Consider the following 23,165-nt stretch of genomic DNA (forward strand, 5'->3'; position numbering starts at 1 on the left):
GGTTTCTTCGTTCTCTGGCCTTAAAGGTAAGGTGCCGGGCGCTGAAAGCGGCGGCCACCGCAGCGAATTTCACCGCGGAGGGCCGGGCGCCGGGAGCCGGTGGCCGGGCTGCCGCGGAGGCCCCACCTGTGCGTCCCTCCAATCCTTCCCCGCCCCCTCGTTTGGCCGGTAGCGGCCCCTCCTTCTGGCGGGCTCGAGGCGGAGGGACTGCGGCTGTGGGCGCGCGCCGCGGCCGCGGGCCCCCGGGGACAGTTGGGCTCGGCCTGGCAGAGGAGCCGCTGGCGGGAGCGCGCGCCGGGAAGACCCCCGCCGGCCGCGACGCTCGGGGCCCGCGCGAGCGCGCTCGGTTGGTGCACGAGCGCGGCTCCGCCCCGCCTGCTCGGCGCGCGCCCCCGCCCGGCCCGCTCTCCTCCCCCATCCCCGGCGCGGACGGGGTGGATCCAGCTCACTCCCCTCCCCTGAGCGGCCGCGGCGGCGGCCGGCGCTGAATGAGAGACGCCGACTGCTCGGGTCGCTGAGCGCTAGCCTAGGCGGCGGTGGCGGCGGCAAAACGGCGGAACGGGAGGCCCGCGCCGTCCTTCCAACCTCCGAGGCGTCTGCCGGGGCTGCACAGGTCGGTGCCTTCGCCGCGGGCCTGGTGCGGAGCCTCGGAGGGCGGTGCGGGGGAGGGAAGGTGGGTGCGCTGCGACCCCCGAGCGGCGCGGAGCCGCAGCGGCGGCGGCGGCATCGCGGGGAATGGCGGCGCCTGGGGCGCTGCGGCGTGTGTCTTTCGCCCGGCCGCGGGCCCCGGGACTGCTCGCCCTCGGCGAGGAGAGGGGGTTGCGGGGCTCGGGCTGAGGCAGGAGGGGGCTCGGAACCCAGGGCCGCGCCTCCCTCGGCAGCTCGCTCTCGGCGTCAGGAGGCGGCCATGGGGTCCCCGCTCCGGCTCTCTGTCCTGAGGCCGGGGGTCAGCCCGTCTCGCCTCTCCTCGCTTCTCCCCTGGGTGGCGGAAGCCCCCGGCCTCCGCCCGCGCTGCCTTGGCGCCCAGCGGCACCTCAGCCTCCCTTCAGGTGAGCGGAGCCGGGGCTCGGGGAGTCGGAACCCGCCGAGGCGGGCCACACCCCCTCCCCAGCCCTCGCAGCTGCGCCCCCGAAGCCCGGCCGCCCAGCTGGCAGCCTTGCGGACCCGCACTCTCGCGGTCAGGGTGACCTGTTGCGGAGCGGCCCGCAGCCCGAATCGCCTGCCGACTCGGACCGGGAGGGACCGGTCCTGCGCTGGCCCCGCGCGGCGGGACGCGGGGCCGGGGGCCGCTGCCGGAGATAGGGTGTGAGGTACTGCTAGGAGCGGACGTACTGAAAAAAAATAAATAAAAGAGGTTCCCCCACGGGTCTGATCAAACACTTGCAGAGCGGGGATATCTGTCTGCAAATATCCGGGATTCCATTGCAGTATCGGATTAGGTAGGCTCATAAACACCATGCTTTGGAGGTGATTTGAGAGAAACCCGAGCCAGGAGTGAGGAGCTGTTATCTGTATCTGGAAAATAACCTTAAACCTGTGCTGAGCTAAATTACCCCCCACATGCCCCCATCAAAGCTCTTTTCCTGTAGCTGTGTGTTGTGCAGACGCAGTCCAGTTTCACTGTACGTGGGCGTGTTTGGGAAGAAGCTGCGAGCTGATAGGAGGTACCTTAGTACAAATGTTAATTTGTTTTACCCAGGAGGGGTGAGGGAGGAGGAAGAAAGGGCACTGATGTTAGCTGTGGAGGAAGGGGCCATTGAAACACTAAATTTCTGTTGAAGAAAGCTCTAAAAAGAAATACACAGTACCTGGCCTTTAAGATGGTTAAGAAAGAAATACAGTCAGCAGTTAATTGAGCTTTATCTTTTACATGCCCAGGATTTTAAAATTGCAACGCTGTAGTTGCTATAGAGAGCTTTGTTTTCGTACCGGTGTTTGTGAATTGATCTTGGTGTTTTTCTGTATTCACCATCAAGCCAGCTCTGTCTCTTTTGAAGATGACCATCAGAATTTTGGGAAACTTTTGGATCTGAGCAGCATAGTATTACAGTCATAGATCATAGCTTGCTAGCCCTAAAAGCCTATTCCATCCAGATAATTATGGTTATACAGTGCTGTAGAATCATAAATAATGTGTGTTACTGTTACTGCTGCATATCTTCCTGGAGACTTTAGAATTATGAAGGATCTTATCCAGACGGTCTTATTTTAATAAAAGCCTCTTACTCAAGGTTTGTAGGCATAAAGTTTATCGTCTAGCTTCGATTTGGAAAAGTACTTGTCTTATTAGCTTAAAGACCAAATGCAAGGACATTATTTTGAAATGGTAAGATCTATTTTTTTTTTCCATTTTATTCCACCTTTCATTCAATTAAGAAATTTGACTTTAAAACACTGAGAATGGAACCCTGGAAATATTGTTCATTTTGCCTAAATCTTTCCAGATTGCAATATGCTTTTCTGATACATTCTTTGATTATCAGCAAAAACTGACCAAAATATCCTGAGAGAAAATATAGCTACTTTAAAACTGACCTTGTGGATCCTTTATGTACTTTTATCATATATGTGAGTAATGTATTTGTGTGTGTGTTTATGTACCTAGTACATGTCTCTTTCAGTTTAGGACATGTCATTACAGCTGAGACAGCAGTTTTCTGTAGTGAATGATGGATATATGTATAAGTGAAATTGTTCTGTTGCAATTTAAGACACTTTTGTCCAGAGGCCCAGTTTGTACACTCATTCATTCATTCTGCACATATTTATTCATTTTCTACTTGGTGCCAGTTAGTTGCCTAGATGTTGGTGATACAGCAGAGAAAAGGATAGGTCTGTGCCCTGATGGAGCTTAAAGGGTAAGTAGGCAGATTGTCAGATAACACTATTTAGCATTAGTTTACAACTTTAAGAAGTAAAAACTCCTCTGAAGAGTTTTTGTTGGTTAAGGATATTTGTTGTGTTTTTCCTTCTAAGGATAGTGGGAATTATTACTGAGTGAACAAAAGCATCAAGACAAGTTAGTTTAAAAATACACTGATGTTTATGTACTTTGGGTATCTGGTTCCCCAAAATAAACATTCTACCTTAAGTCACATGATGCACAGTTTACATCTGGTTAGACAGCTTTATACTTTTGGTTTATGTAGTTAAATGAGATGTTTGCTAAAAATATTTTTCTTGGCACTTGTTTTTAAGGGAGTCTTAATTCTTTTTTCCCCTAAATTTTTTAAATCGTTCCCTAAATTTTTTCTTCCTCTGGCTGTGTATGTGTGAGTGGACCAAGGTCCTATTGTTCTTCCTTAAAATCTAATAACCATTATCGCTAAATCAGAGAATTCTGACTGAAATTTTTCTTTTTAAAATATGACAAACACTGGTATAGTTTGTCGCAAATTATTGTTGTTGTTTAGTCTCTGAGTCATGTCTGACTCTTTTGCGACCCTATGGACTATAGCCCACCAGGCTCTTCTATCCATGAGATTTCCCAGGGAAGAATACTGGAGTGGGTTCCCATTTCCTTCTCCAGGAGATCATCCCGACCCAGGGACCTTTGCAGATCACAAAACTTTTTAATATACTGCTGCTGCTGCTAAGTCGCTTCAGTCATGTCCGACTCTGTGCAACCCCACAGACGGCAGCCCACCAGGCTCCCCCATCCCTGGGATTCTCCAGGCAAGAACACTGGAGTGGATTGCCATTTCTTTCTCCAGGGGATCATCCCGACCCAGGGACCTTTGCAGATCAGAACACTTTTTAATATACTATTGATTCTTAAATATGTTGGTACTTCTTATTTACAGGAGTGCCAACAATTAACATTGACCTTGTGCGTGTGCTTAGTCGCTTTGGTCATGTCTGACACTTGGTGACCCTCATGGACCCTTAGCCTGCCAGACTCCCCTGTTCATGAAATTTTCTCGGCAAGAATACTGGAGTAGGTTGCCATGCCCTCCTCCAGGGGATCTTCCCCACCCAGGGATGGAGTCCTGTCTCCCGCATTGGCAGGCGTATTCTCTACCATGGAGCCACCAGGGAAGCCCAGAACATTGACCTTAATGTAGGTATTATCATCTCCATTTTGAGCTGAGGAAACGGAAATGTGAGTACACCAACGAGCAAGCCGTGAACCTAAACCCAAGTCTTAGCTCTTACTACAGTGTGATGCTCCACCTGGGGCGTGTTGATGGGGGGAGCATCAACATCCACTGCTACAGTTCAGCATACAGTATAGCTGCTAGCCTGCTTTTCCAGAAATTTCTAAATAACTTTTAAACTCTGAACCCAACTGTTAGTTGAGATTTAATTAGACCTGTTTAGAATCTAAAAGTTCTGCTTTTTATTGCTGTGTAAAAAAAGCCAGTTTGGATCTACTTTTAATGATATAAATGTTTTGAGAATAAGATGTTTTAAAATTGATCCTCTTTTCTGAATGTGAAGTTTTTATTGTATAACAACTGTATGTAGAATAAAGCAAATTGCTTCCCTCTGGGTGCTACATTTTTTTAGTTACTCAGTTTTCAATAAAAAGATAATTCAGATAGTCTGAAACTCTGGCTTAACCTGAGTGAGGTTTCTTGGAGAATAAAATTACCCTCTAAATTTTTTTTTTTTAATATGTCTTACTCCCGTTGGTTTATGGATTTTCTTCAGTGAGAAAATAAAGATTGAATATGATATATTTTGGTAGCTTGAAATTAATCTGGAGTCTTTCTTGATTAACATCTTGAACTTTTGGTTTAGGAAACCTTTTAACCATGTCATAGGAATAAAAACACTGAAATTTGAAATATGTGATGTCTGCCTATTCTATGCAAAGAAGAAAGTTTGAGTATATATTTAGCGAGTACCTTTAGTCAGTAATGGCTGGTTAGGGATGTAGGAAGCAGTGTTCATAGGACTCAGCTTGAAGGTGCCTGGCAGCTTATGTGTGCCACCACAGGGAACTTTGGTACAGGCTTTTGAATGACACATGGCTTTGGTGTATGAGAGGCTTGAAAATGAAGCCCTCACCTTGAGCTTAATTGATACCCTTCTGTTATTTTGTTTATATGACCTTTTCTCCAAACAGATCTTTCCTTTAGAGCTCAGTTTCCTTCTTGCTCATTCTTGGAGAACCCTTTTCTGAAAACCTTGCCTAAATAGCAGCCCCATCACACTCTACCCTCATCTTTATTTCTCTTCACAACAGTAATTTATCTGACATTATAGCATATGTTAATTTGCTTATTATCTGCTTCCCTCTGAATATAAGGAGGGACCTTCCTTGAGGTCCTTCACGAGGTCGAAGACTTGGCTCACTGATGTCTTCCTAGCACCTAGAAAAGTGCCTGGCACAGTCAATGCCCAGATAAACTTTGTGGAGTGGTTGAATTAATTGATAATAAATGATACAAAAAACACTAGTTATGTTTCTTGAAAGCAACAACACACTAACTTTTGACTTTAAATAATACACCTGTACAGTTAAAAAGAAAGTTGTACTGTAAGACTTAAAATGAAAACCCCACCCCCTGAATAATTTTCCCTTCAGGTCCTGCTTTTAGAGCAATTATTTTTGGTACGTTTAGCTGTTTTTTTTTTTTTTCTTTCTGATATTTATTTCCATATTTTAAGGTATTACTTGTTTTTCAATTTTTAGATATCTGTTGGCTTCCTCCTCTGGAAGATGAGTCTATGCTTTAGGGTTCTCAGGCCCACTGAGCCGCCTCTCCCTTTATCTCCTTAGTATAGTCACCTAATACGTTGTATCTCCTAATGTAACATATAGTTATGTAACTTATTGTTTATTGTTTACATTATTATGACTTTGTGTATCTGTTTACCGTTGAACTATGCAGTGTTCTATGATTGTATTTCATGAATTTAAAATTTGGGGGGGACTTCTCTGGTGCTCCAGAAGCTAAGACTCTGTGCTCCAGTGCAGGGGGCCCAGGTTGCATTGCTGGTCAGGGAACTAGATCCCACATGCCACAGCTGAGTTTGCATGCCGCAACTAAGACCTGTTGCAGCCAAATAAATAAATATTAAATATTTTTTCTTTTTTTTTTTTTTGGCTTAGTGTCCTATTTGTCTCTATCCACCCCCTGCCCCCACCAGGAACTGTCTCAGTATGTGCAAACACAACAGATTGATCACCCGATATTTTTTTTTTTTAATTGGAAATATCTCAGAGTTCCCTGTCCTTATGCCCAAATCAGCACTGGGGCTCTTCACTCTGCTGGGCATCAGCTTGTGATTTCCCTTTGTGACCCTGGGAGTTCTCTTTACCTTTTCCCTGTGTTAGAGCCCATGTTCTCTGGATCCCTGCCCTCCTCTTTCTCTGATGTACCCCTTTGTTTTGGTGAAATACATCCCTCAGTAACTTTCAAGAAAGAGTGTTTGAGGAGGTGAAATTTCTGAGACGTTTGCATTGCTGAAAATATCTTTCTTCTACGCTGACAGCTGGTTGATAATTTGGCCCTTCTCAGTGTGGGATTCTAAACTGAAGTACTTATCCTTCAAAACTTAAGGGGTGGTACTGTAATTACCTAGCTTCAGGTGGTTGTTGAAAAGTCTCATGCCCTTTTGTCGTCTTCATCCTTTCTGTGTGACTGGAGTCCATTAAGATCCTTTCTCGGTCATCAGTCTGTGTCTCTCGCGTCTTCTGTGTCTTGTGTGGGTCTTACTGCATTTCTTCTGCACCGGACTCAGTGGGCCCTTCAACCAGCAGTGTCTGTATTAGATGAGAGGAGAGGTGACCATCCAGTGCAAGGCTGAGCCAGTTTTTCCTTTGAAGGGCTGAATAGTATTGTAGGCTTTGTGGGCAGTACTATCTGTTACTGCTACTCAGCTTTGCTTTTGCACCATAAAGCTGCCGTAGACAGTACAGGCACGTGGTTTGCTGACCCCAATCTGAGCACAGGTGGAAGGATTAGCCATTGCTTTACTAGAAGTCGGGAGAGAAGAGCAGAATTTGTGGACAGACACGATGGTGGTGGCTTGAGGAAGTTCTCATCTGAGGTTTTCTGTTAGTGTATGATAAGCAAGACCATTAGCTGAGAGTGAGAAAGAATGGCTGTGTGTATTGGAGGTTTGACAAGGGGGAAGGAACATGACACAGCCATCCATCAAAGAGTGGAAAAGTGAAGAGAATAGAGGAGAGGAATATGTTGTGTTGGCTGCTGCTGCTGTTAAGTCGCTTCAGTCGTGTCCGACTCTGTGCGACCCCATAGACGGCAGCCCACCAGGCTCCTCCATCCATGGGATCTTCCAGGCAAGAACACTGGAGTGGGTTGCCATTTCCTTCTCCAATGCATGAAAGTGAAAAGTGAAAGTGAAGTCACTTAGTCGTATCCGACTCTTAGCGACCCCATGGACTACAGCCCACCAGGCTCCTCCGTCCATGGGATTTTCCAGGCAAGAGTACTGGAGTGGGGTGCCACTGCCTTCTCTGATTGTGTTGGCTAGTCAGCATTAAAGGCTCACTTACCTGAGAGAAATGATTCTAAATTTCAGGTTACTGGCTTTAATAGAAGTATCTCTAAAATCTCACCAAATATGATATCTTACTAAAGGTCTCCCCCTGCCCCCACCCTGGTCAGGTGGGGTTTTTTAAATTAATCATCAGAACTAGTCACATATAAGTACTGTATACTTATATATGTATATGTTTTTATACATACAAACATGGCCTATATAATGTCTCATTTGTAGAGAAATGCCAAAAGAAAGTACTATAACTTTTCCCAAATGCACATTTGATTTAGAGATCATTTGCTTATTCATTTTTTAAAAGCCATGGAGCATTTTTTGTGTTCCAGGGATAGTTCTTGGTGCTGGGGATACAGCTGTAAACAGAAATACAAAAACATTTGCCTCTATTACATTTATATTTTAACTAACATATAATTAAATACACACATCGACATTCACAAAGAAAGGAACATTATGCAGAGATGAGAAAATATGTTATTAAATGTATTTTTTTTCCAGCTTTCTTGAGGTATAATTGACAAAATTGTAAGACATTTAAAGTATACCAAATGATGATTTAATACATGTTTACATTGTGAAAATGCTCAGCATAATTAGCTGTAAGACAGTGGGTCCCTAACCTTTTTGGCACCAGAGACTAATTTCGTGGAAGACAGTTTCCATGGATAGGAGTTGGGGGCGGTGGTTCAGGCAGTAACATGAGCAGTGGGAAACAGCAGATGAAGCGTCACGCACTAGCCCACTGCATGGCCCTGTTCTTAACAGGCCGTGGACAGATAACAGTCCATGACCTGGGGATTGGTATTAGGGAAGTGAAGTCAAGCCATGATGAGATACCCCTTCATACTACTAGAAGGGCTAGAATTTAAAAAGTTTGGTGATGTAGCAAGTATAGGTATGGATGTTGAGAAATTGGATCCCTCAGACACTAACAGGAATATAAAATTATGTAGCTTCTTTGGAAGATAGTATGGCAGCTCTTAAGGAGATTAAATGTTGAGTTACCATTATAACCTAGCAGTTCTTTCCTAGGTATATACCCAAGGAAGATGAAAGCATGTCTCCATAAAAAATTGTTCCCAAATGATTATGGCAACATTATTCATTGTAAGGAAAAAAATAGAAATAACACAAATGTCTATCACCTAACAAGTGAATAAACAAAATGTGATATATCCATCCAGTGGGATTATTATTTAGCCCTTAAAAGGAGTAAGGTACGATACATGTTATATCATCAGTAAATTTTGAAAATATTATGCATGGTGAAGGAAGCAGTCACAAAAGGCCAGATATTATATGATTACATTCGTATGAAACATGCAGAACAGGAATCTATAGAGATAGAATGCTGATTAGTGGTTGCTTGAGGTTGCAGGTAGGAGATGGGAAGGCCTAAAGAGTATAGGGTTTCTTTTTAAGATTTTAAAAATGTTCTACAGTTGACTGCATTGATAGTTCTACATGCCATTAAACTGTATACGTTTTCTTTTTGGCCTCTCTGTGTGGCTTGTCGTATTTTAGCTCCCTGATCAGTGATTAAACGTGAGACCTTGTCAGTGAAAACTCAGGAGTCCTAACCACTGGACCACAAGGGAAATTCCTGAATTGTATACTTTAAATGGATGAATTGTATGGTATGTGACTTATATTTCAAAGCTGTTTAAAAAAGCAAGACATGGCAAAAATAATCAGTGATATGAGGCAATGGCATTATATTTAATTGAGGAAAGCAAGTTACAGAGCAAAGTATAAAATATCCCATTTTAATAAAACGGTAAAAATCCAATGTTTATTGCAGAGTATAAGTGATGTTGTAAGATTGAAAAATGTTGCACACCAGATGTAAACATTTGTTTTCCTAGTTGGTCTTAGGTGAAAAAGAGGGAGAGAAAGAAGGGAGAAAATAACTTGAAGGAAAAGGCCTTGATATAGAAGAAACAGCATTTATAACATAATAAACATAAATCTTGAAAAGAAAATGGTAGTTGTCTATGTGGTGAGATACCAGGGTTTTTTTCTTTTTCTTATTAGATTTTTCTGGATTGTTTGATTTCTTTTATCAATATAAATATCTAAAACTAAATAAGAAGCAATACAAATAAAACATTTATGAAATCTGAAAAAATGCAGCAGTTTGTTTTCCATAATAGCACCCAACTGGAAACAAGCCAGATGCCCATCAGCAGAAAAATGTAGCAATAATTTGTGGTATGCTCTGTACTGGAGTACTATATGTCGGTGAAAAAGAAGGAACCACTGCTATACTTAGCAAATATGGGTGAATATCACAAACTGTTGATAGAAATCAGACACAAGAGAGTATGTACTGTGTGATCCTCTTTTCTTGAAGCTCAGGAAAAGGTCAAACTCATCTCTGTTGTTGGAAATCAAAGTAGTGGTTAAGGGTTGGGACTAGTGGAGCAGGACTTCTGGAGTGCTGGAAATGCTCTATATCTTTATTTGACTGGTGGTTACATGCACATCTACATAGTAAAAATTCATAAGTACATTTTAGTATTTATGTGTATCTCAAAAAAAAAGTAAAACACATCAAGCCAGAAAAAAATGAAAAAAATAAGCTTTAAAAAATCTGGTGCTCGTGTAAAAAGTCTTTGTATACTTTCAGGGATACTTATTTCATTTCCAAAGACAGTTTCTCTCTGCTTTCAGTTTCTTATTAATTTTTAATTGAAGTATAATTGCTTTATATAATTGTGTTGGTTTCTGCCAAACATCAGCACGAATCAGCCATATCTGCCTTCGTTTTTAATGGTTGCATCATAATGCATAATGGTTGCACATTCTGTGGGTGTATCATAATTTCTTTAAGCAGTCTCTTGATGGGACACTTAGGTTGTTTCTAACTTTAATATATTGTAAAGAGTGATAGAGTTAGCATCTTCTCTTATACATCTTCCTGTACTTTTCTGGTTGTTTCCTTTTGATGAATTCCTAAAAGGAGGATGGTTTGCTTGTTTGGAGGTTAAGTACAGTTGCATTCTTGCTTGTGCCACATAATTGTTTCTCTGTGCTCTTACTGACTTGGTGATTAACTTTACAAACATAGATTTTGATCTATTATGTAATAAATTCTTATTTTAATTTGCATTTTAAAATATTTTTGGTGAAATTTATATTTTCATGTTTTTGGACGTTTAGGCTATAATTTCCTTCTCATATCTTATATACTTACTGCTTATATTCTTATCTCTTAAAAGTCTTTTAACCAGATAAGTCAAATAAACAAAAAAATGCATAAAGATTAATACACTTAACACCTCAGATAGAAAAAGACAAATACCAAATGATATCACTTACATGTCAAATCTAAAATATGATATAAATGAACTTATCTATGAAACAGAAACAGACTCACAGAGAGGACGAACTGGTGGTTGCCAAGGCGGGGAGGGTTAGGGGAGGGATGGATTGGGAGTTTGGGATTAGCAGATGCAAGCTGTTATATAGAATGGATAAACAACAAGTTCCTGTTGTATACCACAGGGGACTATTTTTAATATCCTGTGATAAACCATAATGGAAAAGAAAAAAAAATACAGTTAACTTGAGAAATGAAACATTACCAGTGCAGTTAGCATCCTATTGCTTAACGTTAATAACATGTTAGAGCTCTTCATGTATGAAGAATATTGGTTTTGTTGCTTGTTGTAGACCTTTTCCCTATCTTATTTTCTGTCACATAACTTAAGAGTATTTCCATGGTGGCTCAGATGGTAAAGAATCTGCCTGCAATGCAGGAGACCTCGGTTCAGTCCCTGGGTTGGAAAGATCCCTTGGAGAAGGAAATGGCAACCACTCCAGTATCTTGCCTGAAGAATCCCAGGGACAGAGGAGCCTGGTGGGCTACAGTCCATGAGACTCAAAGAGTTGGACATGACTGAGTAACTGTCTCTTTTTAGAGTCTTTTATTAAATCTATATTGGCTTCAGTTGTGAGATATACTGTTTAATATACAATTAAGGATAGAAATATACTGTCAGTTGAACCATGACACTCTTAATTTAAGAGGCATCCTGATTTCAGAGATGTTAAAAGATGAGAAAATATTCGTCCTAGAATTGATGAAATATGTGCATATGTTTGGCTGTATGTGTGTGTTGTATGTTTTCTTTAGTCAGATTTATCAGTCTTTTCTACTGTTTCTGTTTTTCTATTGTCAGTCCTAGACTTTCCTATGCCAACATTAAAAACAATTAACCTAGTTTTACTTCTAGTATTTTTATGCCTTAGACGTTTTTCATCTTTAATTCATCCTGTTTATTTTAATGTAAGATCTAGTTTTTGTCCTTTTACCCAAATAGTTAGCCAGTTGTCATAAAGTTAAAGGCCACTGGCAGTTTTTTGAATAAGTAATGAATGATACAGTCAGATGTGCTTATTGGAAAAATATTAATATGGCTATGGATCTTGGTTGGATTTAGTCTTAAAATTCCCAGTTGCATTTTCTATTAAATATATATCTTAATTCATTTGCAATAAGAGGAATATGAATGTTACAACTGTGTTTTCATATTGCCTTAAATAATGCATCTGAGTATTCTTGGAATCAGTCAAATAATTAAAACAATTTTTTGCCACATAGGCCATGGTTTTAGTCCTGTGCTTAAAGTCTGTGTGAATCAGGGCAAGTTACTAAATTTTTCTTAATATTCAGCCCCCCTGTTTGTAAAGTGGGCATAGAAGTGTCTTCGCATAGGAACACTGTAAGGATTAAATGAGAAGGTATAAAAGCAAAGTACTAGGCTGAATTAGTTCTTAACTCTTCCTTCTTTCAGGACCGTGAAGATCAAGTGTACTAATAATCACAGCCTAGCTTCTCTTGTATCTGGGGTTACTCTAGATCTCTAGGGTTACTAGAGTAAAGAGTTCGTTAGACCTCTTCAAATTCTGATTAAGGTGTCTCAGGGTTTGACTAGAACTTTTCTGGCCTCCTGGAAGTAGCTTACATGACAGATCTATGTGTTTTCTGTTGTTTCTTTTAAGCTGCCCTTCTGTAAATGTGCTGAAATCTTCATAGCTTTTAGGGTTTTGTAGGTAAGGGATTCGTGTGTATTTTAGGTTTGACTGATACAGCTTTTATTCTGTCAGTGGTCATTAGGATAACCTCTGCTGCTTTTCTTCCACAGTTTAGATTTGTGGATATATTTTTTTATAGGTTTGTGTGGTTCAGATCCCATCTCTTAGGGCTGAGGGTACAGGGGTAAGTCTATTAAAAGGGGAATGTTTTGTAGATAACCTTGGGTAAGAAACTACGCTTTGGACTTGCTTCTTTTTGTCAACAGTATTATTGAAAGGTTTCTGTGAGCCCAGTACTTGTGAATGTTATCCTGGAGGAGTAAGTTCTAGATCTTGCACTGGTTGTTTACATCTTCTTGGTGAAGAGAAGACAGAGAGATGAAACCTTCTTTATGAAACCACAGTAAATAACACGAGATTGTATGTAGTTATGTGTCAGATTGAAGAGCAGTATGCAGGAGAAGAGGAGGGAGTTATGTCTCAGTGAGTGCAGGAGTGGTCCTTAGGAAATGTGTTTCATTAAGGTGGTAAGAACATAAGCTTTGGGGAACAGCATTACTGAAGTTACAGCAACAGGAATCAGTTTTGGCATGCTTTGGCCTGAAGGGTTTTTGGAGGTTTTAGAAATAATTTGATAAAATGAGACCAAATTATTCATTCCTTAGAAGTAAAGCAGGTTAAAATTTAAGGGATAACATATACTGTTACTGACTTTTGGCTTCTCACTCTATTTCCTTTCTTTTTAAGGTTGTAAATTGATCAATTGTAAATGAAGATTGGAGTGAAAATCCAAACTGTTTAGAACCAGTGTTCTTTTTTTTTCCCCTCAAAGGGAGGGGGTTTCTAGTTAAGCTATATATGTACTAGGTAATCCTCCCAACAAGAAGATTTAAAACATTGATAGGAAAGTAGCATTGATAAGTTTGTTTGCCTTTTCCTTTCTGTCCCTATTACTTGGTCTTAGCTAATTATGTAGCAGGTTTTCATTTCAAAGTCTTTCCCCTGCCATTGAAAAAGCCAAGGGGTGTAGGGTCAAACTCATCTGAAGAAGGATATTTTGAGCTATAATTCTGAAGGTTTGAGCTTGGGGGAGCCAGCGGTACTGTCGAGGCCTCTGTGCTGCCGTGTGTGAGCAGCGGTGAATTGGCTGTAGTAATGGTGTCAGCACTTCTAGACCCCTCTTCTGCTTCAGTTCAGTGTGGTGCAGCGGACATAGCTACGAAGGGAGAGGGTTATCGACGTTTACTACTTCTATCTGAGCAGAATTGAAAATGATAGACGATAATGGGCTTTCCTTGTCTCAGTCGTAATACCATTGCTGTCGTGTGGCCACCCTCGACTTAACAACAGCTGGGCCTATGTCCCATGTCTTACTAGTGTGACACTGTAAATTATATGATCTCCTTAATAACAACCAAAAGTTGTATTTATGACTGCTTAATTACTATAACTAAATAGATTAAAAATACTGACAAGACTTTTCAGCCCCAGATGAAGGGTGACTTAGCTGACTCAGTGTCCCAGACATGTGTTTGATAATTCTGGTGTGCCTGCAGTTCCACAGTACATTGCAGAGGAATAGACCTCAATAGCTATGTTTTTAACCACGTAAAAGCTATATTCCACCTGATTGATCCAGGAGTGGGCATTTGACCTACGGGCTGCTAATCTGTAAACCAGCCAACCACCTAGCGTTGTCTGGTGGGGAAAATTACAGCCATGTACAGGGAACGTGGAGTTAACTTGCCATTGAGCCATGAGAGCCTGAGCTGGGAAGATGGCGTTAGTGTGGAGTCCTGTAAAACAAAAGTCTGAGAGACTGGAAAGGTGAGTATAAGCAGAAGCTGAGAGTCACAGCAATGGTAAAGGGGCTGAGGAAGCCAGTTGGTAACCAGAAGAGAATGAGGCATCTGTGATGAGAGAAGCACACAATTGTGAGCAGGAAGCCATGTGTGAGAGAGAGGTGGGCGCAGAGCTGAGCCTGGAGCTTCTGCTCTCTGGCTCTGTAGACACTCCTCTCCTGCTACTCCAGGACTTCTGTGGCTCCTGCCCTTCTGGAGACCCCATCCCGTTTTTTCCCCAGGAAAGCGTGCAGGCTTTGGTGTCAGACTTTTGGCAGTAGAATTCTGGCTCTGTCTTTTAATAGTTGTGTGACCTTGGAAAGGTTGTTTTAACTCCTCTGTCTCATTCCTTATCTGTAAAAAGTGAGCATCATAAATAATATTGATACCTTTCCTTATGGGGCTGATGTCAGGATTAAATGAGATGACACAAAAGCTTTTATAACAATAGTAAGATCATAACCGGTGTTCAGTGAGTAGTGTCATATATAACATGCTCTTTAGGGTAATTTGAATGAATTTCTTGCAACTAAAAGAGCCTAAGGAAATAATTTGCTTGGAGATTCACTTAGAGAAGTGCACCCTAGTGTGTGGGTTGAGTAACCAGGGTTATTTTAGGTAGTGTACAGGGCACTGAAAAATAGTCTTATTCACCTTGTGAGTAATGGGACTTGCTATATTTACTGGCATACCTTCTTTTCTTGTATTTTGCTTCATTATACTTCACAGATACTTTGTTTTTTACAGTTTGAAGGTTTGTGGCAACCCTCCATTGAGCAAGTCTGTCGGTGCCTTTTTTCCAACAGCATTTGCTCACTTCTTGTCTCTGGCTTACATTTTGGTAATAATTCTCAAAATATTTAAGCTTTTTCATTATTGTATTTGTTACGGTGATCTGTGATCAGTGAACTTTGATGTTACATTGTAATGGTTTTGGGACACCCCGAACCTTCCCCATATACCATAGCGAGCTAATGTGTGCATTCTGGCTACTCCACCAACTGGCCGTTGATGTCCCCACCCCCACTGATCTCTGTCCATCTGTTGAGGCCTCCCTATTCCAAAAAAATGGGGTATTGAAATTAGGCCAAGTAATAACCCTACAGTGGCCTCTTAAGTGTCCAAGGGAAAGGAAGAGTGGCATGTCTTTCACTTTAAATCAAAAGCTAGAAATGATTAAGTTTAGGGTGGAAGGCATGTTGAAAGCCAAGATAAGAAAGCGGAACCAGCCTTATTGTTCATAATGGAGAAAGTTTTAGTGATCTGAACAGAAGATCAAACCAGTTACAATATTCTGTTAGGGGAAAGCCCCAACTCTCTTCAGTTGTATGAACACTGGGAGGGGTGAAGAAGCTGCAGAAGAAAAGTTTGAAGCTATCAGAAGTTGGTTCACAAGGTTTAAGGAAAGAAGCCATCTCTGTAACATTGAAGTGCAAGGTGAAGCAGGAAGTACTGATGAAGAAGCTGCAGCAACCTAGCCAAAAGTTTTAGCTAAGATAATTAATGAAGGTGGCCACACTAAATGACAGGTTGTCAATGTAGACAAAACAGCCTTCTGTTGGAAAAAGATGCCATCTAGGACTTTGATAGGTAGAGAAGAGAAGCCAAAGCCTGGCTTCAGAGGATGGGTTGACTCTCTTGTTAGGGGCTAATGTATCTGGTATCTTTAAGTTGAAGCCAGTGCTCATTTACCTTTCCCCAAATCCTGTGGCCCTTAAGAATTATGCTACATCTTCTTTCCCTGTGCTCTACAAATGGCATAATAAAATCTTGATGGTAGCACATTTGTTTACATGTTTGTTGTGGTTTTTTTTTTTTTCCCAAGACAATATTATTGAAGCATAGTTGATTTACAGTGTTGGGTTTCAGGTGTACAGCAAAGTGAATCAGTTATTTTTTTTTCAGATTCTTTTCCATTATAGGTTATTGCAAGATAGCAAGTATACTTCCCTGTGCCATACAACAGGTCCTTGTTGTTTATCTAATTTATATACAGTAGTATGTATCTGTTAATCCCAAACTCCTAATTTATCCCTCCACGTCCCGTTCCCCTTTGGTAACCATAAGTTTGTTTTCTATGTCTATGAGTCTGTTCTGTTTTATAAATAATTTCATTTGTATCACTTTTTTAGACTATACATATAAATAATGTGATATTTGTCTTTGACCTACTTCACTTAGTATAATAATCTCTAGGTCCACCCATGTTGCTGGAAATGGCATTATTTCCTTTTTTTTATGGCTAAGTAATATACTGCTATATAAATCTCACATCATCTTTATCCATTTATCTGTTAATAGACATTAGGTTGCTTCCATGTCTTTGCTGTTATAAATAGTGCTGCTGTGACCATTGAGGTGGGTGCCTCTTTTCAAATTAGTTTCTGTCTCTTCCGGATATATGCCCAGGAGTGGATTGCTGGATCATATGGTAACTATTCTTTAAGCAATCTCCATACTGTTCTCCATAGTGGCTATACCAATTTACATTCCCACCAACAGTGTTTATGACATGTTTTACTGAATATTTTAAGTCTACTGTTGAGACCTACTGCTCAGAAAAAAGATTCCTTTCAAAATATTACTGTTCATTGACAATGCATTTGGTTCCAAAGAGATGGAGATTTTCAAGGTTAGTGTTGTTTTCATGCTTGCTAATACATCTATTCTGCAGCCCATGGATCAAAGAGTAATTTTGACTTTCAAGTCATTATTATTTAAGATATATTTTATAAGGCTATCAGTGAAAGAATTAGTCATTCAGTCATGTCTGCCTCTTTGCGACCCCATGGATAGTAGCCCACCAGGGTCCTCTGTCCGTGGGATTCTCCAGGCAAGAATACTGGAGAGGGTTGCCATTCCCTTCTCCAGGGGATCTTCCTAACCCAGGGATCAAACCCAGGTCTCCTGCATTGCAGACATAGTCTTAACCATTTGAGCCACCAGGGAAGCCCATAGCTGCCACAGATGTAAGGCTGTGGCTGCCAAGGATAGTGATTATTTTGATGAATCAAGGCAAAGTAAATTGAAAACCTTCTGGAAAGGATTCACCATACTTGCTGCCAGTAAGAACATTCATGATTCCTTGGAAGAGGTCAAAATATCAACATAAATAGGAGTTTGGAAGAAGTTGATTCCGGATGACTTTGAAGGGTTCAAGATATAAGTGGAGGAAGTAACTAGCGATGGTGGAAATAGAACTAGAAGTGGAGCCTGAAGGTGTGATTGAATTGCTCCAATCTTATGATTGCTGCTGCTGCTAAGTCAACTTCAGTCATGTCCGACCCTGTGTGACCCCAGAGACAGCAGCCCACCAGGCTCCGCTGTCCCTGGGTTTCTCCCGGCAAGAACACTGGAGTGGGCTGCCATTGCCTTCTCCAATGCATGACAGTGAAAAGTGAAAGTGAAGTCGCTCAGTCGTGTCCGACTCTTCACGACCCCGTGGACTGTAGCCTTATCAGGTTCCTCCGTCCATGGGATTTTCCAGACAAGAGTATGGAGTGGGTTGCCATTTCCTTCTCCAATCTCATGATTAAACTTGGATGAATGAAGAGTTGCCTTTTATGTGTGAACAAGAAAGTGTTTCCTTGATATAGAATCTTCTGGTGAAGAAACAGTGATGATTGTTGAAATTTTAATAGAGTTAAAGAGTTTAGGATATTACAAAAATTTAATGATAAAGCAGTGGCAGTGTTTGAGAGGATTGACTCCAATTTTTGAAAGAAGTTCTGTAAGTAAAATGCTACCAGTCAGCATTGCATGCTACAAGAAAATCATTCACGAAAGGAAGGGTCAGTCACTGTGTCAGGCTTCATCTTTGTCTCATTTTAAGAAATTGCCATAGCCACCCCAACCTTCGGTAGCCACCAACATGATCAGTCAGCAGCCATTGACATTGAAGCAAGACCCTCCACCAGCAAAATGATTGACTTGCTAAAGGCTCAGATGGGGGTTAGCGATTTTTAGAAATAAAAGATGTTTAAGGTATATACTTTTTTTTAGATATAATGCTATTGTACACTTAATTGACTGTAGTATAAACATAGCTTATATGCACTGGAAAACCAAAAAATTGGTATGACTTGCTTTATAGCAATATTTAGTTTATTGTGGTATTCTGGAACTAAACCCAGAATATCTCAGGTTTATCTTTTATTTTTTAACCATTTACTAGTTGCTTGAGTATTTTACCTGTATTAACTGCTTGGATCATTGCAATAAACTGGTAAAGAAGGTACAGTTGTTACCTTCATTTTAAAGAGGTAGAAACTTAGCAACAGGAAGGCTAACTGTCTTGCTTTATATTATACAATATGTAAGTGGCAGAACTAGGAATTGAACCTAGGTGGTATGGTTATAGTTTTAGGTTTTTTTTTAAAAGCATCTATGTCTTTTTCAGTTTTTATTTACTGTTTTAAATGAAGCCAAGGAAGAGGTTTCAGTTTGTTGCTACAATTTCTTTTACATTATTCTAGTGCTTCTCTCCTGTTTTAATAAAGAGTTAGCATCCAGTTATAGAGTATTAGGTGGGCAAGATAATGATACTAGGTAGTATACTATTGTAAGAGTCTTATACTGTATGTGAAGTGGTACTGTCGCTTGAAGTTAGACCATGGTAAGTTGAAAGTTATATACTGTAAATCCTGAAGCAATTCTATTTTTAAAAAGGTTGATGGTAATAAGCTATCAAAAGAGATAAAGTGAAGTCAGAGTTATACTTGTTTAATTCAAAAGAAGGCATTAAAAAAAGGAGAAAAAGAACCTTGGACAAATAGAAACAAATTGTAAGATAATAGACTTAAATTTAACCAGATTGGGAATCATATTAAATATAAATGGTCTAAACAGAGATTCTCAGATTGGGTTAAAAAGCAAGACTCAACTATATCCTTGCCTATAAAAAATATGCTTTACATATAAAGATGCAAACAGTAAAGGATGGAAAAAGATACACTATACTCACAACAGTCAAAAAGAAAGATGGAGTGACTGTATTAATATTAGACAAAGTAGGCTTCTTCAGAGCAAAGAATATTTCCAAGAATAAAGGATGTCATTTAAAAATGATAAAGAGGTCAGTTAATCAAGAGGACATAACGGATCTAAACATTTGTGCCTCTAAGAACAGAACTTCAAAAATGGAGAGAACTTCAAGGAGAAACAGTCAAATCTGCAATTTTAGCTGTATGTTTCAATACCCTTTCTTGAGAATTGAAAAATTGACCTAATTAACATTTACAGAATATTTCAGCTAACAACAGCAGAGTATTATTCTCAGGTCTCTTTAAATGTACGTAAAACATTTTCCATTAAGAACCATATTTTGAGTCATAAAATAAGTCTCTATAATTTAAAAGGATTGAGATCTTATGTTCTCTGATCACAATGGAATTAAATTAGAAACAGCTTTGGAAAATTTACTAAGAGTTGAAAACTAAATAATGCAATTCAAAGAGATTAGAAGTTTTATACTGAATGAAAATGAAGACAGAACATATCAGAATTTGTGGGATTCTATTAAAGCAGTACTTAGGGGGATTTGTATCACTGAATGCCTGTATTAGAAAAATGTCTCAAATTAATGACCTCCACTTCTACCTTAAGAAATTAAAAAGCAAATTAAACCAAAGTAATTAGAAGAGAGGAAATGGTATAGACCAATGTGGAAATTAATGTATAGAAAACAGACAAATAGTAGGTAAAATCACTATAACCCAAAACTGCTTCTTTAGAAACATCAATAAAATGGATAAAGCTTTAACCAGACTTTCACAGTTATCATCATTACAGATTCTACAGATAATGAAAGGACAACAGGAAAGTATTATAGACAGCATTATGTCTGTCAAAGACATATACTCAGGAGTAGACAACCTGAATGGCTGTGTATCTATTAGAAAAATTGAATTTGTCATTTAAATATTCCCCCCCAAACACCATTTAGGCCCAGATGGTGAATTCTACTAACCATTTAAGAAATAAATTATATCAGTTCCATACAAACACTTGAAAAAATTGCAGAGGAAGAAGTGCTTCCTAATTTTCTTTGTGAGGCCAGCATAACCCTTATACTTAAACAAGATATAGACTTTATGAGAAAAGAAGTCTGCACAAAAATATTCCACATGCGAAAGTTTTAAATTATAGGAAATTGAATGCAATATTTTATTAAAATATATATATAATGACCAAGTAGAGTAATAATTAAGGAATGCAAGGTTAGTTTAACATTAAAAAAGCAGTAAATGTAATTCACTCTATGAACCAACTAAAAAAGAAAAACCATGTAATCATCTCTATAAATGCAAAAATAAAAACATTTAATAGTCTTAGGTCCATTCCAGATAATACCTGTGCACAACAAGATTAGAAAGGAACTTCTTCAACCCAACAAAGAGCATATCCCCCCCAAAAGTACAGATAATGTATTTTTAATGATGGAGAAACCAAATGATTTCTCCCTGAGACCAGAAACAACGTTGTCTACACTCACCACCTCTGTTCCACACTGTACTATAAATTCTAGACACTACAGTCAAGCAAGCAAAAAAGATAAAAGGCACCTAGAATGGAAAGAAAAAGGAAAAGTATCTCTTTTTTCTTTTTTAAACACAACTGTTAGAAAATCTGATGGAACCTATGAAACTGCTGGAACTGCTAAGTTTTATAAAGTTATGGGATACAGGATCAATGTAGAAATATCAATGGCACTTCTTTATACTAGCAACAAACAATTTGAAATTTAATACAACTCATAACCATTGACAATAGCAACATGTATGCAATACTGAAAACTACACAGCATTGCTGAGCAAAATTAGAGAACATTCAGATAAGTGAGGAGACATTCTTTGTGCATGGGGTCAGAGACTCGTTGTTGCTAAGGTGAAAGCTCTCCCCAGTTGAGTTATTGATTCCCTGCAAGCCCAGTCAGAATCTTAGCAGGCCTTTTCTGTAGAAATTGACAAGGTGATTCTGAAATTCATGTAGAAATGGCTGGGACCCAGAATATCTAAAACAACTTTGAAAAAGAAGAACAAGATTGGAGAGCTAATACTGCCTGATATCACAATTCATTGCAGAACTAAAATAATCAAAACAGTGTAGTATTGGTATCAAGACTGAGAAATAGATCAGTGGAATAGAAGAGTCCAGAAAAAAGTCCAATAAATATATGGACAACTGAATTTTAATGCAAGTACAAATGTAATTCATTGAAGAAAAGATAGTCTGTTAAAAAAAATGATGCTGGCTCAATTGGATATATATATATAAGCAAATGAACTTCATCTATACCTTGCACTATATACAAAAATCAAATCAAAATGAATCATAGACCTCAATGTAAAACCTGAAGTTATAAAACATGGAGACCAAAACAGGGCAAAATCTTTGTGACCTTGATTTAGGTAAGTATTTCTTAGATACAACACGAAAAGCACAGCCCATAAAACAACACATTGATGAGTTGAACTCCATCAAATTAAAGTGTGTGCCCTTTGAAAAATACTAAGAGATGCTTAGTAAACACCTGTGGAATTGAGTTGGTTCTTCGGTCCTCCTGGTATCCTGACCTGGAACTGGGGATCATGGGCTTCTGTCTCTCTTCAGATCACAACTGTTTCAGTGGCCCTCTGTGGCCCTTATTTTTTTCACCTGTAACGTGTATAGTTTGGACCACATGATTTCCAGGGTTCCTTCCAGCTTGGACACCTAACATGTCTGTGAAACAATTGACTTGCAAAGCAATATCTACCATTAAATGTGTTTTTTTAAATAAAAATTAAAAACAATTTAATTCATTTGGTGAAGTGGTTCTCAAATGAGGCAGTTTTGTCCCCCAGGGGACATTTGGTAGTATCTGGAGATATTTGATTGCCAAAACTAGTTAATGGCATCTAGTGGATAGATACTACCAAACAGCCTAAGTGATGCATAGCCAAAGTCCTCCTCACACAGAATTATCTAGTCCCAAATATCAGTAGTGCCAAGGTTAAGAAATCCTAGTATAGAGTATCTAAAATCTATTTAGCTGCTTATTATTTGAAACCTGTGTTATTATACATTCCTATGTTGAACTCGACAGACATGAGTTTGAGTAAACTCCAGGAGTTGGTGATGGACAGGGAGGCCTGCCGTGCTGCAATTCATGGGGTTGCAGAGAGTCGGACACGACTGAGCGACTGAACTGAACTGATGTTGAACATATTCTTGGTAAAACAAGTTGCTTAATAAAATCCTTTGGAGAACATTGTGTCTTAGATTTTGGGGAATGTGTGTAGATGATGTATTTGTGAGACTCTTATTTTTGAAATAATTTTTATATAACTGTGGGGAGTTGATCAATTTGGATATGTTGAAGTTTGTGTTCTCATACCATTTAGAAAAAAATATACATTTTTTGAAATTCCCTGGTGGTCCAGCGGTTAAGAATCCACCTTACACTGCAGGGGACATGGGTTTGATCCTTGGTCAGGGAGTTAACATCCCACCCACATGCCGCAGAAAAACGAAGCTCACTTGCTGCAACTACTGAACCCATGCACCACAACTGGAGGATCCATGTGCCAAACAAGATCCTGCGTGACACAACTAAGACCTGACACAGCCAATAAATAAAAACTTAAAAATGGTTTTAAAAAACCACCACCACCATACATATAATTGCCCAGCCTAGTCTAGTAGAGGCCACCAGTAGAGCTTAATTTTAATGGATGAACTAAAATTTCGTTTTTTAAATTATCTGAAATTTACATTTAAGATTTGCTAATTACAAATGGCTATTTTGCTGCCTTTTTGCCAATATTC

The 23,165-nt window shown here is 39.8% G+C and overlaps 1 protein-coding gene across 3 annotated transcripts in view; it reads left to right on the forward strand.

Annotated features, from left to right (window-relative positions):
• Positions 408-23,165, forward strand: part of RALGPS2 (Ral GEF with PH domain and SH3 binding motif 2) — a 159,927-nt gene continuing 137,169 nt past the window's right edge. For 2 of the 3 annotated variants that reach the window (XM_018060648.1, XM_018060646.1), the window contains exon 1: positions 408-613. The gene's annotated coding sequence lies outside the window, so the exon portion shown is untranslated. The remainder of the gene's footprint in view (positions 614-23,165) is intronic. The other variant, XM_018060649.1, reaches the window with a different exon arrangement.

Source organism: Capra hircus, chromosome 16 (assembly GCF_001704415.2).
Source record: "Capra hircus breed San Clemente chromosome 16, ASM170441v1, whole genome shotgun sequence".
In the NCBI taxonomy this organism is placed as follows: Eukaryota; Metazoa; Chordata; class Mammalia; order Artiodactyla; family Bovidae; genus Capra; species Capra hircus.